Source organism: Pezoporus wallicus, unplaced genomic scaffold (genome assembly GCF_028554395.1).
Source record: "Pezoporus wallicus isolate ANWC-B61680 ecotype Strahan unplaced genomic scaffold, APGP_CSIRO_Pwel_v1 contig_11646, whole genome shotgun sequence".
NCBI lineage: Eukaryota > Metazoa > Chordata > Aves > Psittaciformes > Psittacidae > Pezoporus > Pezoporus wallicus.
In genome coordinates, this window is record NW_026642060.1 from 141,056 (window position 1) to 163,403 (window position 22,348).

At 45.2% G+C, this 22,348-nt stretch overlaps 1 protein-coding gene and 1 long non-coding RNA gene across 8 annotated transcripts in view; one reads left to right on the top strand and one right to left on the bottom strand.

Moving 5' to 3' along the window:
- Window positions 1–22,348, bottom strand: part of KCND3 (potassium voltage-gated channel subfamily D member 3) — a 121,404-nt gene that overhangs the window by 65,718 nt on the left and 33,338 nt on the right. The gene's annotated exons all lie outside the window — the stretch shown is intronic.
- LOC130608691 (uncharacterized) overlaps window positions 1–22,348 on the top strand; it is a 50,073-nt gene that overhangs the window by 16,124 nt on the left and 11,601 nt on the right. For all 3 annotated transcript variants that reach the window (XR_008974619.1, XR_008974617.1, XR_008974618.1), the window contains exon 2: window positions 7,383–7,508. This is a non-coding gene — a long non-coding RNA (uncharacterized LOC130608691). The remainder of the gene's footprint in view (window positions 1–7,382; window positions 7,509–22,348) is intronic.

The following is a 22,348-nucleotide window of genomic DNA, read 5'->3' on the forward strand; positions in this document are numbered from 1 at the left end:
AAGAGGAGAGCGTTCACTGGCACTGGCTCCCTTTATATGGGTAGGATGGAGCTGGTCACCCTTTCTGCCTAGGAGATGATGCCTTGTGGTCTGGCTGGAAGACACAAGAGTAGTGATGGCTCCAGGGAGAAGGGTTCATGCTCAGTCCCTGCAAGCAGCCTGGCCATGGCCGACTGGAGCCTCCTGGCCCCAGGAGCAGGAGCCTGAACCCAGCCGGGCACAGGTAAGCCCATGCAGTGCAGAGGTGATCTTGACTGTGGCACGCTCCTCATCCCAGCAAGAGGGGTTATTTCCCTGTGATGGCCTCAAGTGACCACCCTGATGGGTGCTGTAGTGGTTTCATCACTGTCTGAAATTTGGAACGTGATGGAGGCTCTGGCCTTGGTCACGTTCTGTAGTGATTTGTACTGTTTGCTTCCCTAGAGTTTGCTGTACCCTTCCCTATGAAGACATTACTAGCTGCTGAGTGTCTTAGTAGTGCTCTCTTGCTGGTTATGACTTCATGCTGAAAGGCTAAAACCCCACAAAGACAGCAGCAATGTAATATCCTGTCCTCTGTGCAATGGTTTGGTTTCGTGCTTATTATAATCCACATGAGTCTATGGAATTAATCATAATGCCAGCACTCCCATCCAGCTGCCTCAAAGCTTTTTTCAGACATTAGTCACATTAGTCTCATAGTCCCTGTCTGAGGTGAGAAAATGCTGGCTGTTACCAGCATCACATGGCTGAAAAAGCTGCTGGCTGGAGGGGAAGGTTGCACAAGGCTTGGAGCAGCTTGGTCTAATGGAAGGTGTCCCTGCCCATGGCTTGAAGGTCCCATTCTGTGTAGCAGTGTGTATCTGGGATCTGGTGATACTGGTGTGATTTTCTGTCTCGTTTCCTCTGTGTAAGATTGGAAGATGTTTGCAGCATGGAAAACCAACTCTGCAGACATTTGCTTTCTCTTTCCTTTTCTCTGTATCACACCTTGTGGCACGGAAGCAGCAGTCTCGTCTTACCTGACACACACTGCCCTTGTCAGAACCAGCACTTGGGAGTGCAGGGAAAATGAAACATGTCGTTATTTACTTCCCTGTGGTGATCCCTGTACACTTGAGTCATGAGATTTGATTACATTTACATTAGAGTGTTAATAATGCATCAAATTATCCAGGCTCTTAAATCCGGATACACAGGGCATTATCAGCACAAATATTCTTCATCTGTACTTGGAACATTGCTCTTCATCTGTTTTAAACATTTTCATGGAATCCCAGCCTGGCTGGTGTTGGAAGGGACCTTAAAGCTCCTCCAGCTCCAACCCCTGCCACAGGCAGGGACCCCTTCCACTAGAGCAGCTTGCTCCAAGCCCCTGTGTCCAACCTGGCCTTGAACACTGCCAGGGATGGGGCAGCCACAGCTTCTCTGGGCACCCTGTGCCAGCGCCTCAGCACCCTCACAGGGAAGAGCTGCTGCCTCAGAGCTCAGCTCAGTCTCCCCTTGGGCAGCTTTCTTTCCTTGTCACTTTTTTACTGCTTTGGGCATACTCAGGAGACTTCATTGCCTCTGCTATCTACAGAGCGGGTAACTAGAAGTGGGACTTTTCCATTACATTTCTGAATGAAGCTTGCATGTATGTAAGCGTGTGTGTGTTCATATACATCTGTATGTTTGTGTGTATGTATGCTACTTGGGCTATCTTTAAACACCCACAACTTTAATTTTGCTAAGTCAAGAAGCTGCACGGAGCGGAACTGGGAGTTGAATTGTGTCAGTGGTTTTTGATCACAGTAAGCCCAGGGGCTCACAAAACGGGGATGCTGTAATTAGAAATCCTGTTTTGCCATTTTTTTTTGGAGCAACTGCGAGATCATTCTGATAACCTCGGTTTGATTTGAATGAGGAAGATTAACATCCTGCTCCCGAGGAATAATTGTTCCAATATTTCACACTACGCTGAAGCTTATTGCTGAAATCCTCTGCTTGACACTGCTGAATAGGCTGCTATTTTATCATACGCTGACGTGCACAGGAAACGTCGAGTTCTGTCAGGGGTGAGAAGTAACAGTGGTTTTCATTTAAAATCAGTAAATAAATACCAGCAGACATCGCTCACCCTACCTCTGATGAGGGTTTCACTGTGCCTTTGGAGCACGGAGAAGAAAGACCTGGCAGCAAGTGCATCAGGAGCCGTTGTTACTTTCCCTATCACCCCTATCACTGTCATTGTGATTAAGACTTCTCTAGTCCTGGATAACGAATGTCCCAAATTCTACGGTAAAAGGAGCAAACTGTGTGAAAGTTAAGGAAGGTGCTGACAAAGTGGGTCATTAATACTGTGCTGAGGCCTTTGTGCAAAGGTGGTTGGGGATAAATTGCAGTCAGAAGCTTGTAATTTCCTGGGTTTTGTCATATTAATGTGGATCTTTAACCTCAGTGATTTTGTTTGGGAAGCTTTCATTGGGTTTAATTGCCTGCTTTTCTTTCATGAGCTTGATCTGATAATGGAAGTTTTAGAGGCAAATTGATTTTGTTGAAATAGAATCTTCCTCCCCCCCCCCCATCTTTTCACATTATATTGGGGAGTCAACTGAAGTCACAGCAAGCATGTTGGGAACTGACATATTCTATTCCACTCTTGTTGGGCACGGGGCAAAAACCTGTCAGGCTCCCCCACGCACTCTCCACGTCCATCCGTAACTGTCACGATGAACATAGCTAACGAAGAACCAGTATCCCCTAGGCTGTTCCATCTGGCTGCATACCCAGCTATCTCCCTAAACCTCATGCTGTGCATTTGCATGTGCATGTGCCTTCTCTATGAAAGGCAGAACGGGAGCAATAATCTCACATGAACCGCAGGTGCCACTTTGAATATCAACACTCCACAAATGGATGTTGTTTGAAAGGTGGAACAGAGAAACCACATTGCGTGTTCAGAGTCAACCTAGGACACTGATCTATTTTGATACAATTACTGCCCACAGATGCATAAAGCCCAGACGTTTAGGTTGACAATGGATGCAAAACCTGTATCTGTATCCCTCAACAGAATTGGTTATAAATAGCTTTTCTTTCTCAGCCATGGTAATGCTTTTTCTTTTAATGTTGCCTTGATAAGGACACAATGAGTTTGTAATGAAAAAGTTACAGACGAAAGTAAATGAGGTTTCTTTCTTTTCCCTGCAATATACGTGCTTCCACATCAATGTATAACGTAAATCCAGTAATTTAACACCTGCTTTCTTTGAACCATTATTTTACTCTTCTCCTTCCATTTTAATGCTCTCTCTGGATAGTGATTCTCATTTCTGTATTGCTGCAAGCTCACAGCAAATGTCTGATGCTTCAGAGCATGCCTTGGATGCTTGAGCTTCTGGTTACCGCCCTTCCCAACCTCATCTCTCCCTGTCCACTCATGACTGCTTCTGCATAAGCTTTAACAGCATCTAATCATTGTGAATATTATGTTCATGCTATTTGCGTGGCTGCAATAGTACTTATCTCAAGACTGTTTTCTGCTGAGTAGGTATGTGTCCTGTTAGGTACGAGCTGCCCAGTTCTACAGCAGTGACTGCTGCAGGAAATGACTTTCCTAATACCTGGAGCGTGCCTCAAAAGTTGTCCTGACATAAGATGTCTTTCAGTTACAACGCTCAGTCTTTATTATAACAGTTAATTTTCTTAATTACAAAATGATAACCACAGTGCTTTTAATGGAATGGCACTCAGTCCCTATGCTTCAGGAGTTCAGACCTATGAATAAAGGCAAACCTTGTGGTTTTGTGTAAAGGAAGGGGGTGAGAACTGCTATGAGCTTGCGTCTGTGTTCTTCATGTAGTATATTAGGAAGCCAGGAATAGTCTTTCAGAAAATACCCCTTGTCAACTCTCATGGGGAAAAAAAGGAGTAAGGAAATCCCTGCTCCTTCCATTCCAACAACTGGAGATTTTTCTGTTCTGCTCTTTCCCAAGATGTTATGAATCCCACCTTCTGCTTTTTCAAATCAAATCCCATTTTTACCTCTAAGGAAAGCCATTTGAAACGCACTTAGCAACCATCAGAGTCTATTTTTAACTTCTATCAGGGTGTAATGTACAAAATGTAATAATCTCATGCTTGAAGCTTTTTTCCCTTCTTCCCAGAGATGTGAAATTGCTGCAGTTGAACAGGAGTGAGAGGAACTGGGTATGTTGGCTTTGCCTGGAACTTATTCTCTCTGTTTCTCTCTGTTTGTGTCTACATATCCCAAGTTGTTCATCTTCACCTTTTGCACCATGGTTATTTATGGCAAACTCAGCCACTGGGAATGTGCTGAACAAGGTAAATCAAGTGTACATTTTTAGATTCCTCTCTGATAGTAAGTCCTTTGGTCAAGGATATTTGTAGGATGGGGAATGAAAGAGTCTAGAAACAGAACGAATAACACCTCCATGGCTTCAAAGGGGGATAGAGACACTGTTTGGTGAATGAAGAGTGACTTCAGCCTCTCCTTCTCTCATGGACCTGGAAAACGGGGCTGTTGATATTAACCTTGTTCTAAAGATATACTTTCCATTTTCTACTGATGCACTGCGCTCCCTCAGACCCTGGGAATATGGAGGGAAGGCTGGAGGTTTGGTCTGCAGAAACTCTTGGGTGGTGTGTGGGAAGATGTGTCTTCTCTTAGTCTGCCTGTACTCTCTGAAGCAAAGTAGGAAGGATGAGTTACCACTGTAGAACTGAGTTGGGATGCTAGTGTTCCCAAATTACTGCTGCAGTATACTGCGTGAGCCCTTGGCTATGACATTAAAGTCATTAACCTCCATGGGATTTAGTTCATCACTTTCAGCTCATATTTCTATCTTTTTTCCCCAACTCTTTGACAAGGCTGTAATAAAGACAAAGTTTGTCTGTCACAGTGTTCATATGCTTCAGAGCCCTAGTCCAGGGGAAAGCTCCTGAGGCTGCTTAGGGGCTTAAGGCTCTTTTGAATAGCATCTAGCCTTCCTCTTTAGTAAGACAATACCAAAGGAATCTTTCAAGACTGAGTTGTTGTGATTTAATGCTATCATTTGGTAAGTCTGAAGGGTCTCATCCAGCTTGGTGCTATTTGTGGTGGCACACTTAAGCCATCCAACACAACCTGGCCACAGCTTTGGTCCACATGTACTGATGCATATGGAGGTATCAGTGTTTACCCAGTGAAGCCATCAGACTGAACTTCCAGTATTTCTGCAAACATGTCCGAAATACTAAAAGAGGGGAAGTCTACCAAGGACAAATTGTCTGTCCCTGGAGCCACAGGATGATGGTTCTAGGCTGTGTATCTTCTATCACTTGGCTCATTTCAGTTTTGAATGGTAGAAGTGATGGGGCTCCCGTTGCTCTGTTCTGGAGAGCAAGTGACCTCCTGTGCCAGATCAGAAATAGACTTTAAATAATTCATTGAATAAAGTCTAGGATTCTTGTAAATGTCTGTCTGATTCTCCTTGCTCTCTATTATTCCTGCTTTCCTACCAGCCCATAGAGCATACAGTCACATCCCTGTCATTACATTCCTTCCTTTCACTCACAGATCATCCCATGTCTTTGAGCATTAGTTGAATTTTTCCCTTTTCTCTTGAATGAGGCAATTATTTTACTTAATAATAAGACTTTGATTTCCCCATTTGAGTGTGCTTTGCTCTGATCTGAAAGAGGACATAGACATTAACTTCCTCTGCATGGAACTTGCTTTACATTGGGAGTCAGCATGTTAAAGCAAATTGCATGGTACTGTAAACATCCTAGAATCAAGCCCTGTTCTCATTTGTATCTGTGCAATCACGCTGGGTAAAATTCTGCCTGTAGAGCTTAAAGGCATGCACTTCTAATCCTATGCATTTTGTAAGACTAATAACCCGCTTGGAGGCTGGAGGGCACACAGCCTGCTTGGGCAGGAAAATGTAGGGTAGCAAAGCACGAGGCAGAGTTCTGAAACATAATTCTACATGGGAGAAAAACATAGGAAATTGGTTAATATTCCTTAATTCCAAGCACTCTTGCAACCATGTCCTCATTGCTGAAAGGGATGAATTTGTTTATGCCATTTAGCTTCAGGCCAGGCTGGAATATAAGGTACGTTTCCTTGCAAAGATACATTCCTGTTTTCTTTGATGGTCTGAATTAAATCAGAAGGAATGGTATTTCATCAGTGAGAAAAGGAAAAAGGAAGGACTAAACAGACATCCCATGAATGCGTGGCTGGCTCTATGTGACATGGGAGGCCCCATGTTTGGAGAGCATCAGGCTTATGTTCTCTTCCTGTGTCGCGTCGGTTTCAGCACCTGAGGCAGAATTCCTGAATGGTACAAAGTTGAAGTTACTTATTTCCATCCCAGTTCTATTGACTGCCTGTCTCACCAGTAGTGAAGTTAGGCCAGATTTATACCAGGCTAAGTGGGAATAAAACGTAGCTTCCTTGAAACATCCGGAAAACCTTGTGTGAACTCCGGCTTTCTCCACTGGATGAAATAGTTATTCTGGGATGCTGTGGTGAATTTGGAAGTCATTAGTTCACTTGCAAGCTATTTTACCTGTTCTAAGAGGTAAATCATAAAATCCCACACTGGTTTGGGTTGAAGAGAGCTTAAAGCTCCTCCAGCTCCAACCCCTGCCACGGGCAGGGACCCCTTCCATAGAGCAGCTTGCTCCAAGCCCCTGTGTCCAACATGGCCTTGGACACTGCCAGGGATGGGGCAGCCACAGCTTCTCTGGGCACCCTGTGCCAGCGCCTCAGCACCCTCACAGGGAAGAGCTTCTGCCTAAGAGCTCATCTCAGTCTCCCCTCTGGCAGGGTAAAGCCATTCCCCTTGGCCTGTCCCTACAGGCCCTTTTAAATTCCCTGTAAATGTAAATGCATTGATAAATAGGAAGTCCTGGTGGTGGTATCTGCCAGAAGGTTTCTTGTTTCTTGGCTGCAATAGACTTGGTTTTAATTTTGATGATTATTTTTAGTTTTGTGTAGTAAAACCTCATCAGTTTGTGTGGATTTCAACATTCCTGGTGCGTGTGTGTATACAGGAGAAAAAGAACCTGGAGTCGAACCCAGAGCCCTTTAAGTAACAAAACAAGAACAGCAACACAAGTAGAATTGCGTCGTAGTTCATTTCAGCCTCACTGAAATTTCCATTGTGCAAGCATTTAAATGTTGTAGTTACTGTGGCACATCTCATTTTACTTTATTCCCTGGTGGATGTTTCCCTGAGAATTTGCTGCAGATGCTGAACAATAAAGCCTGTTGCAAATTGCTTTCCAACTGCTAGGTAATTACAGCAGATTTTATGCTAAATGTAAAGAATGTACTGCTATTTTTTAATAAAGGGAACATCTTTTCTTATCTGATGCTTTAATACTGTCTCATTTGTCTTACTTTCCAGTTGAAGGATAACTTCCTGTTGCTCACACCCTGGCAGAGCTGCTGGCATCCCTGCTGTTCCGTATTCCTCCCCAGAATCTGCATTGTTCCAACAATCAGCTGGAAGTTCCGACCCTTTGTGTGCTTAGTAAATAACTTTAATATTTAACAGGACTGCATTGAGGCTACAGAGCATGTTTCTATCTGCACTTGTAACCAAATCACACAATATTTGGTTTCAGTTGGCTTCAAGGATTACCTCCGTGTTTTGTCCCATTTGTCAGTGTTTCCTAACATGACCAGTGGCATTATAATCTCTCATATACCAGGCAGGGTAAACATGAAGCTCCTCATCCCTTCTTAGAGGGAGGCTTCTCTCATTGCTTCTGTACACAAATGAACATCTTGTGCTGCAGGAAGAGTGTTGGTGACTCCTCCGCAGCGCGAAGTGGATGAGCTGGGATGGTGGGATTCATTTTGTGGGGAAAGACCATCAGGAGACTGGGATATGGGCGAGCCTGTAGTTGAAATACTCAGAAATGCAATATCAAGAGGTTTCCTGTGCTGTACAGTGTGGCACAGGCACTGCAGCCATGGAGGGCTCTGTTAAATGTCTCCCTGTCCCATCTAGGGCAGAGGCAGAGCTCATTGACCCCAGTGTCTCAGAGAGAGCTGGGTCTGAGGAATACAGGAGCTGGGGAGGGTGCAGGGATGTGTTTGAAACCGAGGGGGAAGTTGGCTCCTGTGGAAAAGGAGCTCCTGTGTGTTGGTGCATGCAGGCTTGGGCTTGCTGGATTGATGTGAACAAGGGAATGTCAGCAAGTTCCAGGATTCACTGTTGGGCAGAACTCCTTCTCCAGGGCCTGCTAATCAAAACCTCCTTCCATTAGTAATGCTTTGTAATGCTCTTGTAGTAAGCACCTATGTTTTGTCACAGTAGAGACGCCAAAATGTCACTGAGCTTGGCACGAGGCGTGGGGTGGGATGCTGCTGCTGCTGCTGGTTCATGTGAGGTGGACAGCTGTATAACCTCCATCTCCTCATGCCACCCTCAAGTTATTCTGAGGAGAATATTACAGAGAGCACAGCCCACAGGCTGGGGAGAGGGTGTGGAGTATTAGTAGGTTGATGTACAAACCACTTGGAGGGCAGTGGAACACGATCGCTTGAGAAAACTCTTATTATCGAGCTGTGAAAAGCAGCTTTGCTGTCTGCTCTGGGCTGCTTAGTAAAGTCAGAGCTACGTACTCAACCCTGGGCTCTTGGAAAGCACCCGAGTGCCTGTTGGGCTGGAGGAAGGCTTGAGGCTGTTGGTCGCTGCCAGGGCAGGCAAGATGCTGATGAGGCCCTTATTGACATGGTGTGGTGGTGGTCTTGGCAGCCCTGGGGTAATGGTTGGACTTGATCTTAAAGGTCTTTTCCTGGTTGATTCTGATTCTGTTCTGTGCTGGGGAGGAGGAGGCAGCTCCTGCCCCAGGAGCACCAGGAGCCGCTGCAGGGTGGTGGAGTCTGCACCCAGCGCCCATCAGCATCTACGAGTGTTTCCACCCACCTTCACATGGCAATGGCAAGGGCTTGGGGCTGCAATCATCTGCGCTTGCAAATTTGTACCTGGGAGCTATTGTAAGCTGCAACTGAAATGTATTTTAAACATGTGTCAGTCATTAGAATCTAAAAATTGATCTGAGCCCACACAGCGAGCGAGTGCAGGAGTGAATCGGAGGAAGGCGGTGATTAAATCTGAGAGTGGAGTTGCTGCATTTTAGGCCGTTACAACCCCTGAGCTGATGGAAGAAACAAAATCAATCCCAACATCTAGGAACCTGCATTTCTAAACTGCATTCTAAACCTGTCTTAAAGATGCTTTCCGAGAGAAGGTGCAGCTGTGAAATACTTGACATTTCTGTGATGGAAGGAAATGGTCACAGAGAGGCTGCTGAGATGAGTGTGTAAAATGTTCGTGGTTCTCTTAGGGAAAAAAAAGTCAACACATTTAAACAAATTAGCCTAGAATAAAATGCCAGAATCTGGTGTTTAATGATGTGCGATTGCTTTGACATCTAGTGTGGTAATGGTGGAAAGCCATAAGAATATGAATAAGTAAAGGTAGTCAAGGATAAATGATTAGTGCGTTCGTGCATTTCTGTGTGCAGAAGTAGTAAAACCTGAAGCTGGAAATGGAGCTTTGATAAAAGTCTGTGTCTGCCATCAGTGCTGGTCACTGAGAGAAATCGGAGGAGCTGGAAAAGCTCTGGGCAAATCACTGGAGAAATCCATTTATTTATGAACTATTAATTATTAATTGATATTAATAATTGTAATTAATATTTATTATTAATCCAGTAACATAAAAAAGCAAAAGAAAGCTGCTCTCCAGGTATGGCCATCAGGAGTGTCCTGAGTGATGCTGTGAGTGGGTTGTGCTTTCCATGGGCCACCAGCACCACATCAAGGCCCTGCTGGACCTCTTTGGACCCACACAGATCTGGGATGTTTCCTGAGCTGCCCAGAACTTTCTGGTGGTGTTTTCAGTCAGATGCTGCAATGACTTTCCCAGTGGTTTCCTGACAAGAGGTGGGATGGAATATGGGATCTGTGGTTAGCTCTTCTTAGAAAGAGCTGTGTGCTGGTAAAACCTATGGTAGCAGCAGCCCTTGGTGCCAGAACCTGTCTGCAATAACAGCTTGTGTGCCAGGACTGAGTTAAAACCACTCTCAGGTCTCTGTGTATATTGTAGTGAGTTTTAAACTGAATCTGTCATAGAATCACAGACTGGTTTGGGTTGGACGAGACCTTAAAACTCATCTTGCTCCAATCCCTGCCATGGGTAGGGACATCTTCCACTAGACCAGGTTGCTCAAAGCCCCATCCAGCCTGGTGTTCTTTATCTGTTTCCCATTAATACTTAACTGACTGATTGATGGGAATGCAGAAACAAAGAGGTGCAAACACCCCAGTGTGATTGATGCAGAGGTTTTCTGTTAATCTGCTATGAAGACAGAGGAGAAGCCCCACACTGCTCATTCAGGAGGTTGTCCTTGGGTGTCCCACAGCAGACCAGACCTCTCAGAGCTTGGGCATGCCAAGGCCCATCAGCATCCACCAGTGTGACAAGCAGGTCTGGTAGGCAGCCAGGGGTCTGATCTGCTCCCCTGCCCAGGGCTGGCACAGGTGGCAGATGAATCATAGAATATCAGGTTGGAAAGCACCTCAAGGATCAAGATGAGATTGAATAAAACAAGAAGAGATGAGATAGGATGAGACAAGGGAGAACACTCCTGCTCTCCCACCAGGTGACATTATGCTCAAAGGCAATACCCACATGGCTCAGGAAGAAAGAGAAACCCCATCCAGATTCTTTCTGACTTCCAGTAACGCTGCTGAGTAGTTGAAATGTGCAATTTAACATATGGCTAATAAACTACTAATTAAACCAAATAGGAAACAGTCAACTAATCAAATCTCCTTGTTGCCATATGGCAAAAATCCCTGGCAGCCTCTGAGAGAGGAGTCACCCAGCCCAGGGTATCAGCAGGGCCCCAGTGACTCAGCGGGGATTAGGGTGAAGCAGGGAATTGGGGATGATTACTCATCTAGTTGTCAAACACAAAAATCTCCTTTTCTCTATTACTTGCTTTGCTGGGAGGTTTTTACCACCTCCTGTTGTGTTCCCTGCAGGATGGGTTTGGGACATGCCCAGCACCCTGCTCCCAGCACCCCTCAATAGCAGGGAGAAGGGTGAGGGAAGCCGATGAAGCGTTTGGTGCGCTGTTGATGTGGCAGCTGAGATGTTCTCCTCGATGGCAACATCTTTTAAGGAGCATTCACCTGCATCCAGGCTACTGAGAGGAGTGTTTGAGATCAGTCTTGTTAATTCTTGTGCACAGTCAGTTGGGAAGTCAGTTGGCATACTCGGAGTCCTGGGAAGCAGAACTATGCCCCTGTGGCTGATGGGGCCAGGCACCCCATGGGAACCATAGGCTTATAGATGAGAGGAAGATGACTGGGGAAGAGCTTGACAGCAATTCACAAGCTAGGATTTGTTTGCTCGATGCTTTAGATGAGAAACCCTGCGTGCTAATGCACGTGGCAGGAAAGCAGCCATGTTGAGGATCATTTATAAGCAGGAAAAAGGCTTGCTTTGAATGATTCAGCAAGAATGAGCTCTGCTCCACGCACGTCTCAATACCTTGTATGAAGGAGGAAGACATCAGCTCTAGAGCTGAGAGGGTATTTCAGTCTCTTCAACCCATTACATCTTTGGCATTTCTACCTAGCTTGGTGACAGGTTCGGTTATTGTGGTGACATAGTGATACAGCTTTCTGGTATAAAGAACAGTATATATTGACCCTGTGTAGTGTTTTACATACATAGGTGAGGATGATTAGACTGTCCTATAGGGAGGGAAGGTGCTTAATTAAGCTCCAGCTTAGTCAGTGATACAAATTAAGAACAAAACAGGATGTTTGCCCTGTCTCTTTTATTAACTTAGTTCATCTGTGTAATGGCAGCAGTGGATGACTCACAACCTTTACTGAGGCACAAAGATAGGAAGGTCACGTAGGCTCCAGAGCAGAGGAGCACCCTGAGACCCCCTTCCCCAGCCAAACCCCTCCTGTAGCACTGACTCTGGATCGTGTTATGCAGGTTTGTACCCCAATACTTTGATTGGAAAGTATTTGCAACAGATGAGGTTTAACCTGGCATGATTTATAGACAATACAGATAGCAAATCCTCCTAGGAGTCCTGAAAGCTGTGAGTCCCTTTCTAGATTAATGTTTTACTGTAGAAGATGTCTTTTATCCTCTCTTTTGAATAGTACTTTCTAGTTCTTAAACGGAATCATCATTTATAAAGAAGCTATAACTGGATTTTTTCACACCTTTTACCCTTGTTTTGGTTCAGATTTAAGTCATGTCGTAGGGGATTTGAATGTAATATAAAACTCGGTGTTAACTGATCATAGCCATGAGATGCAGCAAAGGTCGTTTTCTATGGGAATGTGAGGTCAAAGGTGCACAAAACACGGATGGTGGGAAAGATTTCCACAGTGAGAACTCATTACGGAGTTTTATTCGGCTTCTCTTTGTGGATGGCCAGTAGGAGATGAAGCTTGATATTGCTCATGATGAGAGAGAATTACAGCAAAATGAGGGAGATGCTGGGCTGAGTCCATCAGGAGCCTCAGAGTCCCAGGCATCATCCAGCAAAGCACTTAAGCACCTGCTTTACTGTAAGCACTCTTTAAATCAATACTGATTTGCTTTGCTGAATCAGGAACAGAGTTCAGTGCAGCTTGGGAGTCAGCCTGTAGGCCCCTATTGTCCAGCTGCACCGTGGGTCCCTTCTACTTTTAAATCCTCTTCTTTTGAACTGTGAGACTTTTGGAGCAGAGAATATCTCTTAGGAACTACCAGCAGCATCCCTAGCAGCCTGGTACTAGAGCAAAAGAATGAAACAAGTCACCTAACAAACAATGACAGTAAAAGGAGGTGACTGAACTAGATAGAAAACACTATTGTTTTTCAAAACTAAGCAAATTAGTCCCAAGCCCACTCTAGTTATAGCATATCTGCAAGAACATGGGTGGTTTGCTGCTGAACAGCCAGTACCAGGCTGATCACAATGTTCTCTTCTTGCCTTAAAAGCTGCTACTGCATCCCTGACCTTCCATGGCTCATCCTGTGTTTATTTATTAGTGCATTCTGCCTTGCTTCTTGCACTGGGCATTTGGGTGCCCAGAGGCTGGCAAGACTTCTGAAATGAATAACTTTCTCTTATATGCAGCTAGGAATAACGGTGCTGGTCCATGAGTGATGGGGTACATAGGGACATCCTCCACTTGAATCTGTTGCATTGGCTTCATGAAAACTGTGCAATCATATGTAAAGAGAGATATATAGATAAATATCTGACACAATGAATGCAAAACAGTGGAAGGGTGATCTAGTCATACTAAAGAACTCTTATCCATCAGGAATGGATATTCTATGCCTGGACCTTGAGCTTTCATTGGCATCCAAAACTTAGCTGCTAGCTCTTCCTCCCAAGCTGGCATAGTAGCCAAATGCTTAGTCCTATGTCATATGCTCTCTTTTAGGTTTCACTGTTGAGCAGAAATCAGGTCCCTGGTGCTTGCTTTCTAAGTGGGCCAGACAAACATGGAGATGCTCGGATGCTGTTGCAGACAGGGCTGCCCTCCCAGATTTGCTGCAGGAGATTTGATTTTCCCCCAAGGCTGTGTCTGAGCTCTTGGACGGATGAGACAGGTTTGTTTTTCACGTAGAGCAGGATTAGCACCAGGCACGTTACCTGGGGCAGCATGACATACAGTACTGAGTATCTCGTTGGAGATGGATATTTCCATTTCTCATCATTTACAACAGACCCCACTGCTGAAACACGATGTGCTGCCCCTTCCCTCTGAAGAGAGAAGCGTGTCCTGCTGCTGACAGTGTGCTCTGCAGACAGGTATTGTGCAGACTTGCCTCCATTTAAGCACTGAGTTCAGAGTAGTCACCCAGCAGGAGATGCATCTCTTTTTGCAGCAGCTCCCAGGTCTGCTCACAAGCTGCAGGGGCCTCGTGAATCCTCAGCATCCCTGTCCCTGCACTCTGCATCCTGACCAGGGGGTGAATCGCAAGCATTTGTGCTCTCAGAGCTGCCTTCCCTCCTCATCCCCTCTGTGTCAGGCCCACGCCACCACCTCCTGTGACTTGAGGCATCGAGTGGACCTCTTGCCACTTCCACCACTCTCTAGCCTGGAGCTATTGATGTCCCCAGGGAGCATCCAGTGTCTGAAAGGAAAGCAGCATGACTCAGGCTGATCAGGAGCTGAACAATGTGCACAGGTATGGTGTTTGCCACAGATATGTGTTAGAAACAACATAATCCCTAGTGAGTTAGCACAGGATGCCCTGCTCAAAGCTGTACATAACCATGTACGTGCCTCTGCACCCTCCCTAGACCTCTGCCCAATTTCATAGAACCCCAGACTAGTTTGGGTTGGAAGGGACCTTAAAGATCATCTAACTCCAACCCCCTGCCATGGGCAGGGACAGCATTTCAGGTCACACCTTTAGTTTTGTTGGTCTGTTTTTTCCTACCCTACTTTTTAAGGGATCCTGCACACATGATGTTCTCATCGAGGTCCAGAGTGCTCCTGATCAGCCTCCTGAGATTAACTGCAGACCAAGGAGGATTCAGGCACTTTATTTCAATTACAGAGGCCATTACAGAGTCCTCAGCTTGGGTCTGCACACTCAATTAGTCCTGCCCCAAAGTGCTGACACTTAGGTCTGCCTGGAAATTGCCCCTAGCATGTCTGTGATGCTCCATGTGATTTAGCTCCCTGGATTTGTAGCTAAGACTCTGGAAGATTTGCAGCCAGCACTGAAACCACTTGGCTCGTTGTTCTCTTTTTCTAAAGCAAGTTACTTTAGGAAGAGCCTGGGTGTGTGTACGGGGGCTCTGCCAACGCATTCATTTTGCATTTCAACCGTGTAAAAAAAGAGAGCTGGGAGTGAAAAAACGCCAGTGGATGTGCAAACATGTGGCCACAGGACTCCAGACTCATCTCGTGTTCTTTTGCAAGTATCACTGCGCTCTGAGGCTTGAAGGGAAGATTTGAAGAATGGCAATGAGGTCATTTCTTCAGATATTCACAGACTGCTCTTCAATGTTTGATGAGCAGCATGGGGCTCTTGATGGAAAATGACTATGGAGTTTTGCAGGGGTTTTACTTCGCTTTAGTTTTTATTTATTCCGGACTCCTAAGGTGTTTGGAGAGCTGCTGCTGGCTGTCTCAAAGCTTGTCTCCATGAAAGCAAGACTGTGTGATAGAAGTCTGTCCTCACCTTACTCTTCCTGGCAGTGCGTGGTGTGCTGCGAGTGATGGCAGCCAGTGTGCTCAGTATGGCTGCAAGTGCTCAGCAGAAGTGATTAGATGCCTTTAGTATCTCCAGTGGAGAGTTTGTCTGATGCCTGGTCCATGATTCAGTAGAAACACCTTTGCATAGAATATTTATGAAATACAAATAATATTTATGAGAAAGACGTGGAGCTGTTGGAGCAAGGCCAGAGGAGGCCATGGAGATGCTGCGAGGGCTGGAGCAGCTCTGCTCTGGAGCCAGGCTGAGAGAGCTGGGCTGGGGCAGCCTGGAGAAGAGAAGGCTCCTGAAGGGGAGACCTGAGAGCAGCTCCAGTGCCTGAAGGGGCTGCAGGAAAGCTGGAGAGGGGCTTGGGACAAGGGATGTAGGGACAGGCCAAGGGGAATGGCTTGAACCTGCCCGAGGGGAGACTGAGATGAGCTCTTAGGCAGAAGCTCTTCCCTGTGAGGGTGCTGAGGCCTTGGCACAGATTTATGTGCAGTACAGCTGTGGGAAACTGCTGCCCGTTATTTGAAGTTCTCCAGGTTTCTTTCATTCTACCTGTGTTTTATTCCAGTTGGCAAACATCAGTTTCACACAAAGTGGTGTTCATTCGGGGTCTTAACCTGATCCCTGCTGGGTTCCAAATTGACAGAGCTTTACCTGACTATTAGTAAGGTACATAACACAGCAGCTAAATATAGAACCAACAAAGGCTCTCCCTGAGGTAGTACCAGCATGGGGATAAAATCAATGTCATTTCTTATGCAGTTCCTTGACAGGCATTTGCTAGAAGAGTCTTATCAGTGCCTTTCAGTGATTCTCAGGTATTTCTTGATTCCCTTTAGAAAGCACAGAGCCATTGGTGCCTAATGCAGGGAACAACTAAACCCTTGCTCCAACCCTTCCCTGGAAAAGAGCCTTCTCCCTCCCTGCAGGGTTTTAATGTGTTCTCCCATATGAGATCATGGTATTGAGGTTTGCAATGGTACAGCTTGGGTTGGTATTTTTACTTAAATGATATTGTTTCCTTGTGTACTTTTGAGTAAAGGTATTTGCTTCTATCTGGGAAGGCGCAGCATCCTTTTGGCATTTCAGAAGAGGTGGGCAGGATGAATTATTCATTTTAAAAGTGTGTGACATTATGATGGAGCTTCAGCAAAGTACATTTAAACATTACAAAATAGGATGAATCAGTTTAAACTCATCAGAGCTTATCATATATCAGATAAAATGACTGATATAAAGGCTAAAAAGGAAAAAGAAAGCTCTTCTCAAACCATTTCTAAATCGGACTCCAAAACCACACCAAATATGAAAGAGGGTTTGTTTTCAGATCTTTTAATGCCCAGAGGTTTAGGGAAAATGGATGAAAATACAGGGCTAAACCCCTCTTTGCTAAGAGGCGATACAACTATTGGAATGTGCTGATGAACATCCCTGATGTAGCCAAGGGGAAGGTGGGGACAGACCATTGGGACTGCTGGGTCCCTGTGGACCTAAGGCGCAAGGCTCCTCAGGAGAATTCACGTATGGGAGAAAAGGCTCTGGTCAAAGCCTAAAGAATAAGGTTGTAAAAGGAGGAATCTCATGGAGGTGCTTTATGAGACTCCTTGGATTTGTGTCTACTCAGTCTGCTTTATTCTCAAGTGGTGGGGTTTTCTCTGCAAACACAAATATGAGTGGTTTTCTCTGTCTTTCTGTAAGGTCTTTTTCTACATGTGTCAAATAAGCTGGATCCCGCCACCTGCAATGGATGTCTGACAGGATAAAGCATTGGGAATAGGATGTTTAGACTCAGAAGTTATTACAGCCCTCCTTGTTTTTATGAAAATTCTGTCTTAAAAAGTTAAATTCTGGGGGAAAATCCTCTCTAAAGAGTCCTTTAAGCAGAATCTCTGCTTATCCTTATGCTTTAAATATGATGGATGCTGTAGCAAGTGCTGAAATGTGCTGTTGGTTTCCCACACAACTAATGGGGCTGTTCTGCATTACCAAAATCCTTGGCAGACTCTTTTTAATGCTCCATGGTGATAAGATGTAAAACCAAGGGTCAGACTCCTTGTGTTCCTTAGGATGAGAGGGAATATAAACCCAGCAGTTGCTCCAGAATCTGTCCAGTTCAGCATCTTGTCTTTCACAGAGACAAACGCCAATGGCTTCTGAGACCCTGAGCATGCAGTGAGGGGCAAACCTATGAAGACAGGTGGAGAACACTGGGGCTGTTCAGCCTGGATAAGAGAAGCTGTGTGGAGACCTCAGAGCAGCTTCCAGTGTCTGAAAGGGGCTACAAGGATGCTGGGGAAGGACTCTTCATCAGGGACCGGAGTGATAGGACAAGAGGTGATGGGTTTAAACTTAAACAGGGGAGATTTAGGCTCGATACAAGCAAGTTTTTCCCTGTGAGGGTGCTGAGGTGCTGGCACAGGGTGCCCAGAGAAGCTGTGGCTGCCCCATCCCTGGCAGTGCTCAAGGCCAGGTTGGACACAGGGACTTGGAGCAAGCTGCTCTAGTGGAAGGGGTCCCTGCCCGTGGCAGGGGTTGGAGCTGGAGGAGCTTTAAGGACCCTTCCAACCCAATCCAAGCCCTTCTATGATCCTATGAGTACATGCTCACTGGAAAGGATTACTTTTTCATAGTTCACATTGTATCATTTCAACATCAAATTCCTGATTTTGATAGAGATGTTTGTTCTTTCTGAAAAGGCAGCTGGACTCTTGCCCCCTGTGGTGTGTTGTGGCACTTAGTCCCCAAGGTTAAGGATGTGAAGATGTACCCACTGATCTGTTTGTTGACTTGTCCCTTTAGCTGGAAACCTTTCAGCCCCCACCCCTCTCGTGTCTTTAAGACCAGTGAGAATTAAGTGTGCCTCATCTCTTGCTCTTCACCATTCATTGCAGCTGCACTTTTGAGGAATACAGAAATGCTGCAAGCCAATCAGATGGAGACTTCTGTAATTGCATTCTGCCAAGCTAAATTTCCTTGCAATTTCAATTGGATGCAGTGTTATTCATTAGGTGAGGTCCTAATCTACTGTACCGTGTTGCTGTGCAACAACTGCTACAATTAATCCCCTGGGTCAAGAAACTGATATAGTCCTCCTGTATGTTTGTAATTTGTAAAGTGGTAATGGTTCTTTTTCAAGGAATATTACTTAATAACAGTGATACTAATGGACCCTGCATTTACTACAATTAAACACTTGGAGGAGTGGATTGTAAACTCTGCATTCAGCTATTGAAGTATGGCAATTTTGGAGAGACTTTGTACTTCAGGACATGAATAGAAAAGTAGGGTAATATGATTCCTAGGCAATTATGCATTGTGTCCACATACTGCAGCTGCTAAAAGCATGGATCATAATGAATGTAACCGCACTGATTATCAAAGGATGTTTGTGTAATGATTGATTTGTCACTTGTAAAGCCATGCAGGACATCAGAGCACAAATTACACCCATTTACTGTAACGGTATATACTTTCAAGTGAAGCCATTCCTTAGAGGGGAATCTTGGGCTCTGCTGCTCATTCCTGGCTCTCTAAGTCCCTCAGAATCATTTCTGTATGATAAAACAGAATTACTGCTAAGAGTAGGCTTGAATGAAGCAATAATGCTGCCAGAGATGCTTCACATCTTACAAGAAAACAAAAATCTGCCTTCTCATCAGAGAGAAACAGCAAATTGCATTCAGCTTGTAACGAGCCCTCCAGAAGGGTTCAGAGTCCCCAGGCAGCTTTCCACCATCACCTTCCATTATTGCCTTTCCTATTTTTAGTTGTATTTCCAGGTTCTTCCCAAGCCAGTTCTTTTCAGCCATTCACCATTTCTCCCATGTCAGAGGGAAGGACCACTTTACGTGGTGTTGCCATGGAAACACCTGCTGGATACGGGATGGAGATGGGAGAGGAGCAGGGCAAGAAACAAACAGAATCAGTTGGGAGACCGAAGAGCAAAGGCACAGAAGCTCTGTTGGGTTTGTCCCCTTTGCAGGGCAGCTTGCAGCACTGAACCTGAACCCAGTGCTTTCTGGATTTATTTGCACAGTTCAGAACTTGGGGTCAGAACAGGGAACTCTGCACAATGCAGTAAGGGGAAAAGGACAGATGCCATCCCTGGTAATTCCATGTGCTCCGTCCAAAGCCAGGATCAGATTTTTCCATGGGAATCCACTCCCATCCTGCTGGACCCCTTGTCCCTTTCCCCAGCCTCCTGTGCTCTCTGCAGCCCATGCACAGCTCCCTCCTCACAGGCTGTTTTGACAGTATGTGCTGCCTAAGGGAGCTGACAAGGCCAGGTCCAGCAATGTGCAGAGGTTTCCTGGGGTCATGCTCTGTTCCCAGACCTGTTAAAAGGTATTTTTATGTGGGGGAGGAAATGGGGAGAGAATTGACAGGAGCTATTGCGGTGAGTGCACAGGCATCATTTTAATTTAGAGTATGCCCATTTTATGTTACTGGCTCCAAAACTGATGCTGAGTTCTTCCATCTGACAGCCTGATCCAGGGCTTACTCCAGTCAACGGGAGTGTTTCTGTTTCCCTTGGCGATCTTTGGCTCAAGCATTACCATAAAAGCTTTTGGATCAGAGCAGAAAGTCAGACAGGTATAAAGAGCATCTGTTGTGTTGAGTCATTTGAGTTTGTGCCATGCTTTAGACCACTTGTGGATAAGCTCTTAGCTTTCTGCTGTGTATGTACCAGTTTAAGCTAAGCTTAATGTCTGTCTCTCTAATTTTAAGCAGAGGCAGAAATATTACCTACATTTACGCTTCTCCAGCATCGTGGGCTTCACAGAGGAGGTAGGAGTATAAGTGCTGAGAGCAGGGCAGAGTGCTTAAGGAGGGCTCTGAGATGATGATGAACTTGCCCTTCAATGCTTCTGCAGCCTTTGCAGGACGCTGAGATGTCAGTAAAGAGATCAAAAGCGACTGGATCATTGTTAGGGGTGAGTCCGTGGCTGGGTGGGTGGCTGGTGACAGGGATGACTTCAAATGACTCGAAGTCTTAGATGTGTCAAGACCCATTTTCCTAACTCATGTCTGTGGATTCAGAGTTTTCTCTTTTCATGTCATACACAGAATTTAAACTTGCACTTCCCAGATAGATGTACTGACCTGCTGGTACATAACGGCCAGAGTAGGATGAAGACGTGCCATGTCCCTGTGGACAGGCAGCACTAACTTGCAGAGCCAAAGCAGCCTTTTCCTTCTGCGTTTGGCTGTCTGGTTGTGTTACCCAAAGCTAACAAGATCTGGGTAGCCCTAAAACACAGTTGTCCTTGTTACAAGTAATCTGCTAAGCGCACAGAGAAGCGTTACAAGAAGTTGAGCACTGAGTCTATGTTTCATGACTTTTCCCTGTGTTTTTGGTCATCTGTTATCCTGCTTTGATCCCTTCTGGGGTTACATTTTCCTCATCACTAGGTTTGCCTCCCTGCTGGGAACCTGAAATTGTGTGTTCAGCTATAGGGTTCAATTTGCCTTTTATGCCTCCTGCAAATCTTATTAAGTCCTGTTGTATTAAATGGGAGAAGCATGCAGTTAAGTCTGTGGTTTTCAAAATGCATTAGACTTCTTTTCAAGTATGCAAAGTGTAAATGGATTTTGTGCTTTGGGAATGTAGCAGAGTGTTTACTATTTTGGTTAGATAAAAGGATGCTGAGATGGCCTTTAACATTGATTTCATGTTACGTTTTTTCTCAGCTTTAATATAGCATTAGAGGTTCTTTTAGCATTTTGATTTACAGAATAAATCAGAAAATGAGTTTTATTTTATTTATCAGTAATGTGCTTTTCTTTCTGTTCTTCCTCAGTGTGGTTAGCCCTGAAAACAGTAGCCTGGGTAATCTCATTAGGCCAGCCTTTCTTCTTGCAGGATGGTTTGAAACACTGAGAAGCAAACTTCATGCACTGTTTTCCTTGTGAATCCAACTCAAACTGAGCAGCTTAGTGAGCCATGAAAAGTATACATTAAACCTAAGCCTTTTTGAACCTGAAAAGAACCCTTTCTGAGTAATGTAAATGAAGTACCAGGAGGCTCTGAGCTCTCTCTGGCTTGGACACATCATTCTGGTATGCACCCTGGCAGCTCACTTCATCTTCCCGTGCTCAGGATCCTCAGCTGTAAGAACAGAGGCTGGTGGCATTTGTTCAGCTACCAGAGGCAGTTAGAAGGTAATGTTTGCTATAAGAGCTCCTGAGTAACCTACATTTACAGATGAGTTGCCATCAAAGTGCTGTGCTTCACCACAGGATTTGTCCAGGGAGGTGGACAGACACAGTGGCATTGGCAGCATAGAATCATAGAATAGAGTAGTTAGGGTTGGAAAGGACCTTAATATCTGCAGATTATTGATCTTTCGAGGTGATTGTAGAGCCTTGGGGTTGCTCTTGGAGGAAAGAGGGGCCACAGGAACAGGCCTGGAGGTTTGATTGTCTCAAGCACCGTCATTACTGAACTCTAAATTCAGTTCCAGTTGTGATGACTTTGAGAGTGATGCCAAGCCCTATATTACTTGACCTACTTCAAAACCGTATGGAGAAATGTATCCACCAAATTGACTTTCCTTTTGTCATTTCACATCTCAGATGCCACTGTAGGAAACTTGGCAATTCTTCAACAGGGAGATAGGGGTAGACTTGGTAGTTCACAGCTAACTGAATGTGTAATCTGTTGATGAACAAAAGGACATGTTGTGCTTGAGAGACGGTGAATCTCCTGTTTGTTCTAGCTCTCTGTGCGCTGATCTGGTATAAAAGGTCCTTGATAATCTATTGGGTTTATGCTGGTATGAATCTGTAGCATAAGGATGGCACAAAGCTGGCATGTGTGTTGGTCTGATGGTTTCTAGCAAATGTGTGACTATAAAAAGGAGGGGCAGGAAATGGGGATTTCAGCAGGAAACAAATCAAAACACTCAGTGTCTAACCAGGAGAGGGTGGAATGTTTGGGCTGCTTCCTATGTAGCTGGGAATGCTCCAGACCTCTTGTTCACTAACACTGCGGGCAGACCTGCAATGAATTCCTTGCGGGGCAGAGATCACTGTGCAGGTTTGGTGCTGGCATGCTGGGATGTACCAGGAACAGCCTGGCTGCAACAGCACTGAGCTGTGCTGTGTCC